Below are 14,390 nucleotides of genomic sequence, written 5' to 3'. Positions count from 1 at the left end.
AACGAGGAGGTGATTGAAGCTACTAACAGCTATTTTGCAGACCTGGGCAATTCCTATTAATCGGAAGGGCTTAACAAATTACAACAGCGTTGGACGAAGTGTATAAGTCTAAAAGGAGACTATGTCGAAAAATGAAAACGGTTCACCCCACATACGTAAGTAGTTTCTATTTTACCACGGACTTTTCAAACGCCCATTGTATAACTTGTGGCAATTCCGTGAAAGGGTTTGGGTTTGGCGAACTCTTACAGAACGTTGCCTGTCATCGTTCTTACTGCCAAGTCGTGAAGTGCAGAGGACATCATCTTAAGGTATAGAGATACTGTTCGTAGTTATCTGGTTGTTTCCTTATGGAAACGACCCGAAGTGATAAATCCTGCAGGATGCTGATACATTTTGTAGTTACTTGCAGACGATGACAACACCATCATGATAGTGCTCCCTGTCATAAAACTGCATCTGTTAGGTCGTGGTCCATTGACTGTAACATTCCTGAAATGGACTGACTCACCAAGAGTCCAGATTTGAACTCAATGGAACACCTTTGTGTTAAGCTAGGACGTCGACCTTGCTCCAGACACCAGCGACTAAAATCCCTGCTTTCTGTGGTTTAGCCTGTTATAGGAACTGAGCTGCATTCCTGCACAGGCATTCTAACCGGCACAGTCCCCAGCCGACATAAAGGAGAATGGTAAACGTACCCGATCTTAATATCTACTAGCAGAACAAGCAGGTTATGGCGTTAAGGCTGGGTGATTCAGCGGGCTATTTGAGGTGAATGAAGATGCCTGAGTGTTCGTCAAGCAACAAACTTGGACGTGTAGCACTGTTGTCACCTTGGAAGACGGCAGTGTCCACATTATACTCATCACGAATGCGTAGAAGAAAGGTTAATCACCTAAAATGTTAAAATAAACTCCCACGTTCACGGTAACCTGACTGTGTGGATGAACATCATGGCACGAGCCCTCTCCCAGAAACATTACAGACTCACCACCGGCAAGAAGTCCACGCTCAACAGGCACATGGCTAAGCGCATAAGAGGACCCCTGGTGCACTCGATGCTTTTCATACGAGGTAATATCGCCATTTGTCTTTCTACGCTAGACGCACCTAGTCGGCCACTGTCTTTGTGAGTTGTCAGGCAAATCCAACACCTTCCATGAAAACCCTGACATGATAAGCAAATCCAGTGGTATGTCACATAGCTCCGAATAAATCGTGACATTAAATTAACCAAACTAATACGAGTAACGAGTGAGCAAATGGAACACCACAGACTAACACAAGAATGCCTAAATGCATGTCATACCTTCCCACCGTGAGACAGACGCAGTTCCGAGGGGAGAAACGAGAACAGAAGCCGAGAGCAGAACCATGTTAAGCTAGAAGGCCCTATGATAAGGGATGGACTGGACACCCACGTCGGCAGACTACCTCTAAGACTACCACCAGGAGTTTTTAGCGTGAGACTTTTTCGCATCCCTGTTACGTCAAGGACCACCCCCAAGCCCATGTTAAAAGCTAGAGCCCTCAAGAAAAACAGTATAGATCTTACGATAACACAAAAGGGCCACTACCACCCGCAAGTTTTAGCGTGAGACTTTTTCGCGTCTCAGGTACATCAAGGACCCCCCCCCCCCCCCTCCCGGCCCATGTTAAAAGATAGAGCCCTCCAGAAGAACAGTATAGATCTTACGATAACGCTAAAAGGACCACACCAGCTGCAGGTTTTAGCGCGAGAGTTTTTCGCGTATCTGTTACGTTGCAAACTTTAAAAACATTGCCCCACCACGAAAAGTAGCTTAAGGTTAACATTGAGACCCTGATTGGTCAGATGAAAACACAGCCAGATAGCTTTTTTAAATCTACTTCAGTAAATTGTAGTAAGGAGAGGTTAAGAGAGTTAGTTCCGAGACGGCGAGCTGGATGGCTTGTGCGCCGGCCGCTGTCGCCCTGATGCTGCCTAAACACCGACAAGGTAATGAACGCACGCGATGCCGCATATTTGAGCGCATAAGGCTTCACAAACAACTGCTGAAGACTCATGTGTTACACCCCTTTTTTGCGTAATACTAGTGTCGATCGTTAATTAAAACTCATGATGTTCACATTTGCCACTTGAAGAACAGATCTGAAACTCGATGATTTTTATTTTATATAGTTATTGAGAAGCCACATCAGCCACTGTAATTTACGACAAGTTAGATAAGTAATTAAAGAAAATTGAGGGTCACTGTAGACCATTTTGATAGTTTTCTCTTTTGTGAAACTTAAATTAAACCTAGATTATAGATGTGATATTTCATAGGTCATCCTTCGATCAATTGTAGAACTTGAAAACCCATTCAGGGAATATTCGTTCACATTTTTGTTGAACGCAGTTGGTTTTTACTATCCTGTATTAAAACATCTCCTTTTATCAACAGTGCAATTTATAAACAATGTTTTGTGAGTAGAATAAAATTTCCAACGTTAAACTTAACTGCTTTTTCGACGTTATTTTACTAGCTAACTAAAAATAGGAAAGCATTGAACACATTCCACTACATTTAGTTAGTATTAAGATTCTTTTACAGGGAGTGCAGTGGAGCTGACGCTGAGATCATTAAGTATTTGGTTATATCATCGCTAGTCTCACTGAACTCTTCTGAATTCTACATGTCATGTGTGGTCTGGCGACTCCTTACCAGCAACAGGTCCCAGGTTCAAACTAGTTAATTCCCTAAAAAACACGCTCAGAGCGTCGTTGCGCGAAAGTGGTAGGGAGACACGATATAAGAACAGACAGACACCAACATGAATGTTTAGATCTTGTTTCTACCTTGGTTAGTTGTAATAAAGACGTGCACCTGTGATTAGTGGACTTTTGCCATATACCTGAGATATTACGCCAACTGAAATACGATCCTCTTCGTAATGTTCGGTTGGAAACTGTTCAGATATATGTAATCCCTGACGACAACATTTCCTGCTGGGTTCGAAACTGACCGATATCGACATAACGTGACACTCTTCTTGTTGGCTCTAAGCACTATGGGACTTAACATCTGGGGGTCATCAGTCCCCTAGGCTTAGAAGTACATACACCTAACGAACCTAAGGACATCACTTACGTCCATGCCCGAGGCAGGATTCTAACCTGCGACAGTAGCAGCAGTGTGGTTCCAGACTGAAGCGCCTAGGAACGCTCGGCCACAGCGGCCCGCTGTAACACTCTTCTCCTGTCCCTGTTGTTTAGGACGTCTTTACAATATATGCCGTGTTGCACCAGTGCGAGTGGTACTCTGTTTTCTGCAGATGCTTTGTAAAGTCTCCTTTGACACACCGAACGGTACGGGAACTTCAATCATGGTACGGTCATGAACACACCGAAACTAGATAGAATCTACTGCCAGGGCATCTTTTCCGCTGGACGTGCACACCGACTGGCACATATACATCACATAAGGGAGGATACAGGGACCACATGACTGCTTGGTGTTTCTATACCACCGACGGGACCATGGAGCGACCATTGGCGTGGAGAGGGGGGAGTCCGGAGGGCAGGAATTCACTGGAAGTTTGACCGATGAGATGTGAACCTTTGTAGATTACAAATCCAACCATGCCACTTTCATTTTCAGTGGCCAGAACCGTATTTCAGCTGTCTCCAAAACTAAGACTTATTCATATCCATAACTGTTGGTCTCATGTGCCTGAAACTTAATGAAGGCATAATTCCTTTCTCCCCTTTCCCAGAGGCAGGTTTCTTTACAAAAATGTCTTCAAAAATTTAAATGTCTATTAATTAATCACAATACGTGAAATTCATCTAGTCCCTCGAAATAAGCTTTCTTCTTGTGATTTTCTTAATGTGAACCGCTGCATAATGTTCAAAACAGCTTATGGAACCTCATAAATTCAATACATCGTTGTCAACATAACGACTATAACAGGTTATGGATAAGGAACCAGGAACTATGTTTCGTACATCCACACCCAGCTAATGCTTTTGTCAATCTTCGCAATAAAACGTAGAACCAGCAAATTAGAATGAGAATGAAACCAGAACTAAGAAATCTTCTTTTGGGTTAGAACGTCAGGGGGAGGGCAGGAGTTCACTGAAATGTTGACCGATGAGATGTGTCGCATACACATCACTGCAGCCAAGTCGGGTTATACAGAGTTGGAGGATGATGCTACGGCAGAGAGAAAAAGTCCGCAAGGTTTTACTGGTCTAGTGCTCTACAGTCTGCCTTCTCAAGGCAGAAGTGGGGCAGCCTGCAAGCGGAGTTTACCGCCGGAAGTTTTTAACTGCGCCAGAGATTTTCAGGGTTCCACCCAGACAGGATTTCCACATGAAGCGTACGAGACTACTTCCTTCCTGTGTATTCGAGACTGCTTGGCATTCTTTTATTACCTTAACAGTTACGTATCCTTTTTCTTTTGCAGTCGACATCATTTTCTAAAAAGCAAATACTTAAGCAAAAAGATACACGTAGTTTCAGAATCACTTACAGAAAAAAATCCGTAACGAATTTGTCAATACGAATATACGTAGGACGCCTAATTGGAAAGATGAACACAATCTTTTTCAGTGACTTAGTTCCAAACAAAATTCTCAGACAGTCTCTGAACATCAGAAACACGAATTTACGAAAACACCGAAGAAGAGAGATCAGATTCCAGCTGCTAGCGTGAGAAAATTGAAGCTACTGAAAATCTGTTGCCTTAGAGACTGTCCTCGAAACAGTTTCGTTTCGGATTACCTGAAACACAATAATCTCTAGGTTGAATTGCAAGTATCTCCACGGTGATTTAGAGCAGATTAGCATAAGACACAGTACTGCTTCGTCTGAGAGAGGAGGATATAAGTTTCTTGTAGGTTCAACGCTTTACTAATTATAACAATTCTTCGGTATTTAGTTTTGATCGAATGTCGCTTTGAGCTATTTTTAGGTCATTAACTTTAAGCTCCGCACACACACACACACACACACACACACACACACACACACACACACATACAAATTTTCTGGGCTTTAAAACGTAACACACCCACACACACACACACACACACACACACACACACACACACACACACACACATACAAATTTTCTGGGCTTTAAAACGAAAGAAATTTCGTCTACTGCAAGATCTTTGCTATCCATATTTTTAGAGGTGGTAGTATGGACAAAAACAAGAAAAAATGTCTAGTGTGCTCTATGATGCATACATTGAAAGTTATGAGAACTTGTTCATGACAAGAATTGTGTTTCAAAGTAGCGAAGATGAAAAACTGCTCATAGATCTTAAGGTATGTATTTTGCAGCAGGTGTTTTCTAGACATTTTTCTTGTTTTGATGCATTCTACAACTTCCTAAAATATGGAAAGCATAGAGTTAGCAGTAGAAGAGATTTGTTTCACATTATCGAAGGTCAGTAGATTAAAACTGAAGAAATTGCAAAAAGGTGGGAATTTAAGGAAATGGGACCTGGATAGACTGACTAAGCCAGAGGTGGTACAGAGTTTCAGGGATAGCATAACGGAACAATTGGTAGGAATGGGGGAAACAAATACAGTAGAAGAAGAATAGGTAGCTCTGAGGGATGAAGTAGTGAAGGCAGCAGAGGATCAAGTTGGTAAAAAGACGAGTGCTTTTAGAAATCCTTGGGTAACAGAAGAAATATTGAATTTAATTGATGACAGGAGAAAATATAAAAATGCAGTAAATGAAACAGGCAAAAAGGAATACAAACGTCTCAAAAATTAGATCGACAGGAAGTGCAAAATGGCTAAGCAGGCATGGCTAGAGGACAAATGTAAGGATGTAGAGGCTTATCTCACTAGGTGTAAGATAGATACAGCCTACAGGAAAATTAAAGAGACCTTTGGAGAAAGGAGAGCCACTTGTATGAATATCAAAAGCTCAGATTGAAACCCAGTTCTAAGCAAAGAGGGGAAAGCAGAAAGGTGGAAGGAGTATATAGAGGGTCTATACAAGGGCGATGTACTTGAGGACAATATTATGGAAATGGAAGAGGATGTAGATGAAGATGAAATGGGAGATACGATACTGCGTGAAGAGTTTGACAGAGCACTGAATGACCTGAGTGGAAACAAGGCCCCGGGAGTAGACAACATTCCATTAGAACTACTGATAGCCTTGGGAGAGCCAGTCCTGACAAAACTCTACCATCTGGTGAGCAAGATGTATGAGACAGGCGAAATACCCTCAGACTTCAAGAAGAATATAATAATTCCAATCCCAACGAAAGCAGTTGTTGACAGATGTGAAAATTACCGAACTATCAGTTTAGTAAGCCACAGCTGCAAAATACTAACGCGAATTATTTACAGACGAATGGCAAACTGGTAGAAGCCGACCTTTGGGAAGATCACTTTGGATTCCGCAGAAATGTTGGAACACGTGAGGCAATACTGACCTTACGACTTATCTTAGAAGAAAAATTATGGAAAGGCAAACCTACGTTTCTAGCATTTGTAGACGTAGAGAAGTCTTTTGACAATGTTGACTGGAATACTCTCTTTCAAATTTTAAAGGTGGCAGAGGTAAAATACAGGGATCGAAAGGCTATTTTCAATTTGTACAGAATCCAGATGGCAGTTATAAGAGTCGAGGGGTATGAAAGTTAAGCAGTGGTTGGGATGGGAGTGAGACAGGGTTGTAGCCTCTCCCCAATGTTATTCAATCTGTATATTGAGCAAGCAGTAAACGAAACAAAAGAAAAATTTGGAGTAAGTATTAAAATCCAGGGAGAAGAAATAGAAAGGTTTAGGTTCGCCGATGACACTAATTCTGTCACAGACAGCAAAGGACTTGGAAGAGCAGTTGAACGGAATGGACAGTGTCTTGAAAGGAGGATGTAAGATGAACATCAACAAAAGTAAAACGAGGATAATGGAATGTAGTAGGTTTATGTCGGGCGATGCTGAGGGAATTAGATTAGGAAATGAGACACTTAAAGTAGTAAAGGAGTTTTGCTATTTGGGGAGCAAAATAACTGATGATGGTCGAAGTAGAGAGGATATAAAATGTAGACTGGCAATGGCAAGGAAAGCGTTTCTGAAGAAGAGAAATTTGTTAACATCGAGTATAGATTTAAGTGTCAGGAAGTCTTTTCTGAAAGTATTTGTATGGAGTGTAGTCATGTATGGAAGTGAAACATGGACGATAAATAGTTTGGAGAAGAAGAGAATAGAAACTTTCGAAATGTCGTGCTACAGAAAAATGTTGAAGATTAAATGGGTAGATCACATAACTAATGAGGACATGTCCTGAGGCATCAAGGGATCACAAATTTAGCATTGGAGGGCAGCGTAGTGGGTAAAAATCGTAGAGGGAGACCAAGAGTTGAATACACTAAGCAGATTCAGAGGGATGTAGGTTGCAGTAGGTACTGGGAGATGAAGGAGCTTGCATAGATAGATTAGCAAGGAGAGCTGCATCAAACCAGTCACACACAACACAACACAACACACACACACACACACACACACACACACACAGAGACAGAGAGAGAGAGAGAGAGAGGGAGGGAGAGCACAAAGGCTTGAGATGTCAGCTCCATGAAAACAGTAGAAGTATTTGAAAATGAAAATATAGCGAAATTTTTTATTTTGTATTCCGTGTTTTCAACAGGTTGAAACGACTTTGAGGATTTTTTTCATATCAGAGGGTCTCCACAATGAAAACGAACCTTTTAATCTTTTCCCCTTTTTTATTTTTCCCTTTCCTTTCCCCGCTGTTCTAAAAACAGTGACCAGTGAGCATTGTGTGGGCTATTTCCGCAATCATGGGACACGTTTTCATGAGTATCGACGGTAAAAAGTATTGAAGTTAGAGTATTAATCCCAGACAGATGATGCTCTATTCAAATGTTCCAACCTGAAGTAATCATAGTCCATTGTCGTCGAGCATATATACACGTATTCTTCGATTCTCTTCTAACTCCCTTACCGACTATGGCTGCTATATGAGATTATCACAACTCCTACTACCTTTTCTCCAGAAAAAGCTGTGAACGTATGCTGCGGTAGAGCACAGCGTTTACAGCAACTGCGTCTCGAAATACCCGGTCTAAGGAGGAACTGTCGGAACGCGTCGCCCATAAGTCGTCAAATAGCGTATTTATTTGTTTATTCTGATAGCAGAGACATATATATTATACACAGTTAAGACTATATTACTATTGCCTGAAACTTTGGCATTCCTGTTGCATTTTCTATACCTTGATGAAGTTGTTGTTCTCTGCAGGAGGCTGGACAAAGTCGTCATAGAAGCATATGATGAGCAGGCTGCTCTTCTCCACAGTGACACTGAATATCGTCCTGATGTAGCCCCATTTTGCCAAATTAACCTCTGATCTGCCAGCTCCGGATGTCAGTCTATTCGGAGACTTGCAAGTCGTGTATTTCTCATCGTAGCCAGGAGGTAAGTTTCTGAAACTCTTTTCCAGCCAGGGGCAGGCAGTCCGTAGCCCTTCATAGTTGCAACCCAGCTTTTTCAGCTGTGGTTCAAAGTGCCGTCGATGTTCTAATGATACACCTCCTTGACTTCAGTCGTGGCGAGTGAGGTTCTCGCCTGTTCCACTTTCTTTCCTCATTCGCTGCTATTTCTCTTCGATGTGGTAAAGCCATTCCACTGGAGTGAATTTCAAACAACCTTTAATGATTCTGCAGGTGTCACTGAGACTTACGTCCGCGTGTTTCGCATGTGTTGAATTATAGCAGACAGGACATGCATACTCTGCTGCAGAATAGCATAGTGCCATTGCAGAGGTTCGTAGAGCTCGAGACTATCCGTCTACGACCCAGCCTGTCTCCGTAGAACACTGTTCATGGTGGAAACTTTTGCTCGCAATATCGTTCATACAAAGAATTCTAGCCATTGTACTGCAACCACACTCTCCATACCAATATCATAGTGATTCGATTATGGTTTTACCAGGAAATCATATTCAGCCACGACCGATTTTGTCATCTGGTTTCCGCGTCATGAGTCCAGCGCAATTTGATTCTCTTCATCTTTGAGTCAATGTTGTCGTAGTTCACGTTCCAGCATGTACCGCACACAAATAGGAAAGACACGAATGCAACACTAATCCATTGCCGGCATGTTGGTGATTATACACCCGCATCGGAGGTGCGCTACGTTGCATATACGCTGCAGTAACGCCCTCAAACGGAAATTTTTGATCGTTCCTGATATTACAAAACAACATACAGCCCTCGAAGTGCCATTCCACAGTAGCAGCGCTGCCTTGGCGCATGCAGACAGCTGATGGTGCTGAGGCAGCAATTGGCCAGTGTCTGCATGTGACTGGCTGAGAATGCTGACACGGGATAACTTGCGCAGAACCTGCACCGTTCCAGCGCGACTCTGGAACTCAGTTCAGGGAGCACCTGCACAGGCGGAACCCTGGAGTGATCTTGCAAAAGAAAACAGTCCCCAGCGCCCTTGTGACGGAGACACGTAACGTCAGTTTTCCTGCAAAAGTTCAGGAAACTGGGCTGCTGCACTGTCCCAGTCACCAACGGCTGCCCTCCCAGGCATAAGTCCAGCTGCTGCCGGAGTGAGCTTGAAGGTGGCCCACGGGCCGGCAGTCGCCCTCTCTACTGGTGAGGAGTAAGAACCAGGAGTTGGCTTGCCAGTGAAGATCCCAAGTCTCTAGGTGGCAACTTGTAAATATCGCTCATCACTTGGTTGGGGGGGGGGGGGGGGGCGACAGATTGTGATGCTGCTACCTAAAAATTATCGGCAATGGCGGATGTGATGTAAGAGCACAAGAGCACGTGAACACCCTAACTCTTGACACCTTGCGAATTTATTGGTTACTTTTCTTTGAACGCTTTTGAACGTAACGTAGATGGGATACTCTGAAATAAAGAGCGTTAAATCTACCGCAATATGCTACATAGCTCCTCTAGACTCTGTGAAACTTGGCATCAGGATCGTGAGCACACCTTCATTGTGTACGTTTCCCGGAGATTTTGCGCATGCGCTACTTGCGTGACATAATTGCCTTATGGGCCGAATATGTACGGATTTGATAAATAACGTGTACGGTTGACGGTGTGCACAGCTGGCCCTTAATACTCAATTAAAATGTTATGCCAATGCCTCCAGGTGGTAGCACACTGCAGCAGACTTCACTTGGCATAAATCTCTTACCACGTTCCTCAGATATGCCCTTCACTCACTGTATAGTGAAATGATCGGACATCAATATATGTTATAGTAATACTGGTAACAAACCTGCTGGATTCTCAATGAGATACGATACATTGAGAATTCGATTTTATAACACGGTAATCCATTTGAGGCATTGAGAACCATAAAGCACATCATCGTCGATTGTGAGACTGCAGCATTTACTCATGCTTCTAACATCTGTTGATCTTAAGCTGGGTTAGGTTTATCTGTACTGTAGGCCCACTTTGTACTTGTATATGAACAGTCACGAAAAGCTTCTTTGATATTTCTCTGATATTCCTCATATTCACTTAAATTTGATGAGGAGCACGGTGTCATTTTGGCCTTTCTGGTTATCAGCACACCATTTGTGTTCCTGTCACGTAAACTTGGTTGTGGGTAGTAGTATTTACTTCTGATCATTTCCGCAAATGGCAATTTGTGTTGGGAGTTGGTCGTTTACTGTGCAGGAATCTGCTTTCCTGTGCAGTGTCAACATAAACTCTGTTGAATCTGATTTAGGTGCTAGCAGAGAAGAAAATTACCAGGAAAAATTGGCCGCAAAGTAATTAGGTCCTCCTAGACCACATACATTGTATGAGAAAGTGACGAAAGCAAATAAGCGTGATAGAACCAAAGATTTAACAATGGAGTGTATAATAAGCATAAGTTGTTTGGGTGCAACGTAAGAATGTCTAATTTTCAACCTGGAAGATAATTCGTTAACTAAACCATATATTGTGGATCTTGTACATTTGGCCGAAAAACTTAAAAAATACGAACACTCCGACTTACACAAAAATGCGAAACGGAGAGTAGCGAAAGCTCGGACATTATTTCGTTCTTGTCATATATTTAATACAAAAAATTTCTTAAATATTTTGTCGTTACGCTATGGGCCAGTTTGAATGTTTTGTTTCTCGTGAACGCACTCATACTACTGCCGAAACCAGGTCGAAAGACTTAATTTTTGCGAACGAATGCTGTTATTGCTTTAATTCTATTTTGTAAACGGTCGCTGACCTCACAACCATGTTTGAAACTTTTCGCACATAATTATGCACAAAACAAGAAAGTTCGACAACAACAATTTTCTTTTTTTTCAGAGAAAGTTATCCATCTTATTATAATTGTTATTGTTATTGTTATTACTGTTATGATTATTGTTACTTTTATTATTATTAGCAGCGGGTTGGCCGCGTGGGATTAGCCGAGCGGTCTCGGGCGCTGCAGTCATGGACTGTGCGGCTGGTCCTGGCGGAGCTTCGAGTCCTCCCTCAGGCATGGGTGTATGTATTTGTCCTTAGGATAAATTAGGTTAAGTAGTGTGTAAGCTTAGGGACTGAGGACCTTAGCAGTTAAGTCCCATAAGATTTCACACTCGTTTGAACATCTAAACAGCGGGTGAAGTTTTATAAATTTGTTGATAGGAAAATCTGCAGTACAGAGGATGCTATTATTTTCACACTCTCTTAGGTATCTGAATGTAAAGATCTTTGAACTCCCAGAACATATACTTACGATCCGCCACTGACTACGGGTATTTATACACTCCTGGAAATTGAAATAAGAACACCGTGAATTCATTGTCCCAGGAAGGGGAAACTTTATTGACACATTCCTGGGGTCAGATACATCACATGATCACACTGACAGAACCACAGGCACATAGACACAGGCAACAGAGCATGCACAATGTCGGCACTAGTACAGTGTATATCCACCTTTCGCAGCAATGCAGGCTGCTATTCTCCCATGGAGACGATCGTAGAGATGCTGGATGTAGTCCTGTGGAACGGCTTGCCGTGCCATTTCCACCTGACGCCTCAGTTGGACCAACGTTCGTGCTGGACGTGCAGACAGCGTGAGACGACGCTTCATCCAGTCCCAAACATGCTGAATGGGGGACAGATCCGGAGATCTTGCTGGCCAGGGTAGTTGACTTACACCTTCTAGAGCACGTTGGCTGGCACGGGATACATGCGGACGTGCATTGTCCTGTTGGAACAGCAAGTTCCCTTGCCAGTCTAGGAATGGTAGAACGATGGGTTCGATGACGGTTTGGATGCACCGTGCACTATTCAGTGTCCCCTCGACGATCACCAGAGGTGTACGGCCAGTGTTGGAGATCGCTCCCCACACCATGATGCCGGGTGTTGGCCCTCTGTGCCTCGGTCGTATGCAGTCCTGATTGTGGCGCTCACCTGCACGGCGCCAAACACGCATACGACCATCATTGGCACCAAGGCAGAAGCGACTCTCATCGCTGAAGACGACACGTCTCCATTCGTCCCTCCATTCACGCCTGTCGCGACACCACTGGAGGCGGGCTGCAAGATGTTGGGGCGTGAGCGGATCACGGCCTAACGGTGTGCGGGACCGTAGCCCAGCTTCATGGAAACGCTTGCGAATGGTCCTCGCCGATACCCCAGGAGCAACAGTGTCCCTAATTTGCTGGGAAGTGGCGGTGCGGTCCCCTACGGCACTGTGTAGGATCCTATGGTCTTGGCGTGCATCCGTGCGTCGCTGCGCTCCGGTCCCAGGTCGACGGACACGTGCACCTTCCGCCGACCACTGGCGACAACATCGATGTACTGTGGAGACCTCACGCCCCACGTGTTGAGCAATTCGGCGGTACGTCCACGCGGCCTCCCGTATGCCCACTATACGCCCTCGCTTAAAGTTTGTCAACTGCACATACGGTTCACGTCCACGCTGTCGCGGCATGCTACCAGTGTTCAAGACTGCGATGGAGCTCCGTATGCCACGGCAAACTGGCTGACACTGACGACGGCGGTGCACAAATGCTGCGCAGCTAGCGCCATTCGACGGCCAACACCGCGGTTCCTGGTGTGTCCGCTGTGCCGTGCGTGTGATCATTGCTTGTACAGCCCTCTCGCAGGTCCGGAGCAAGTATGGTGGGTCTGTCACACCGGTGTCAATGTGTTCTTTTTTCCATTTCCAGGAGTGTAGATTCTCGGTGCCCGCTTGTTATGTCGAGGCGCAGCTTCCAACCACATAGACCAAAACAAGACAGCAGCTAGAAGGTGTGGCACTTGCCCTGCCGTAGGCACGGTCAGTTCTCATTTCTGCTGCTTCGATGGTACTGTGAGCTCCGGTCCCTAGCCTGCAATGTGGGAACAGACTGGTGGTATTTTTGTGTATGACGTAACGGTGTTCTAGTCTACTCTGCGTCTGCCGTAGTCTGCCACCTACTTGCGACTGTCGTCGCGGTGCTGGTACTTTACTGTGTAGCGTCGAAATGCTGCATTTCTAATTAAAGTAGCCGACGATGATGACTACAGCTAAACAATCAAAGATACAAAAACTTTAATATCCTGGCCATTATGGCATACAGGGTTATTCTGTGATATTCATTATGTCCTCTACGCTGAATGTACCGTAATGTCGTTAACCTCTTAAGATAATATAAAGTTCTACATAAACAGCATTGCAGTAAGGTAGCATACTTTTGGTACCGTGTATGGGATGTTACAATAACGCGATACAAAAACTTCGTGTTTGTTTCCACTTACACAAAGAGTGCATGAATGAACTTTAACTCGTTCTGTAAATGAGTGAGTGTAAACAGTGACAATGGTGAAACAGGAAACACAAATTAAGCTTTAAACACGTGGTTCGTTATAATATTTCCATCGATTTTTTACTTAAAACACGGAAATACACAGCAGTAGCGTATTCGGACAAACGCTTGCACGCTTGGCGGTCGAAAATTGGCCCGTTCGTCGCTAATCGGCGGTCTCACATCGCGTTAATTCCACGTCGGTGTATCTGTTTTGGTTATCTGAAAAATTTTCTTCTCGTCATCACCCCCTACACTTCACTGACATAGGAATGGACGACATACTAAAGTGTGTTAATACACTGAAGAGCCAAATAAACTGGTACACTTGCCTAATATCGTAATGACCAAGTGAGCACGCAGACGTGCAGCAACACGACTTGGAATTGTCTCGACTAATGTCTGAGTTACTGAAGTAATGCTGGAGGGAACTGACACAATGAATCTTGCAAGGCTGTCCAGATCTATTGTGAACAGAACGTTGCAAGATATCCCAGATATGCTCAATAATGTCCATTCTGGGGAGTCTGGTGGCCATCGGAAGTATTTAAGCTCAGAAGAGTGTTCCTGGAGCCCCTCTATAGCAATTCTGGACATGTTGGGTGTC

Source organism: Schistocerca gregaria, chromosome 6, assembly GCF_023897955.1.
Source record: "Schistocerca gregaria isolate iqSchGreg1 chromosome 6, iqSchGreg1.2, whole genome shotgun sequence".
Taxonomy (NCBI): Eukaryota; Metazoa; Arthropoda; class Insecta; order Orthoptera; family Acrididae; genus Schistocerca; species Schistocerca gregaria.
Note: the sequence above shows the minus strand (reverse complement) of the source record.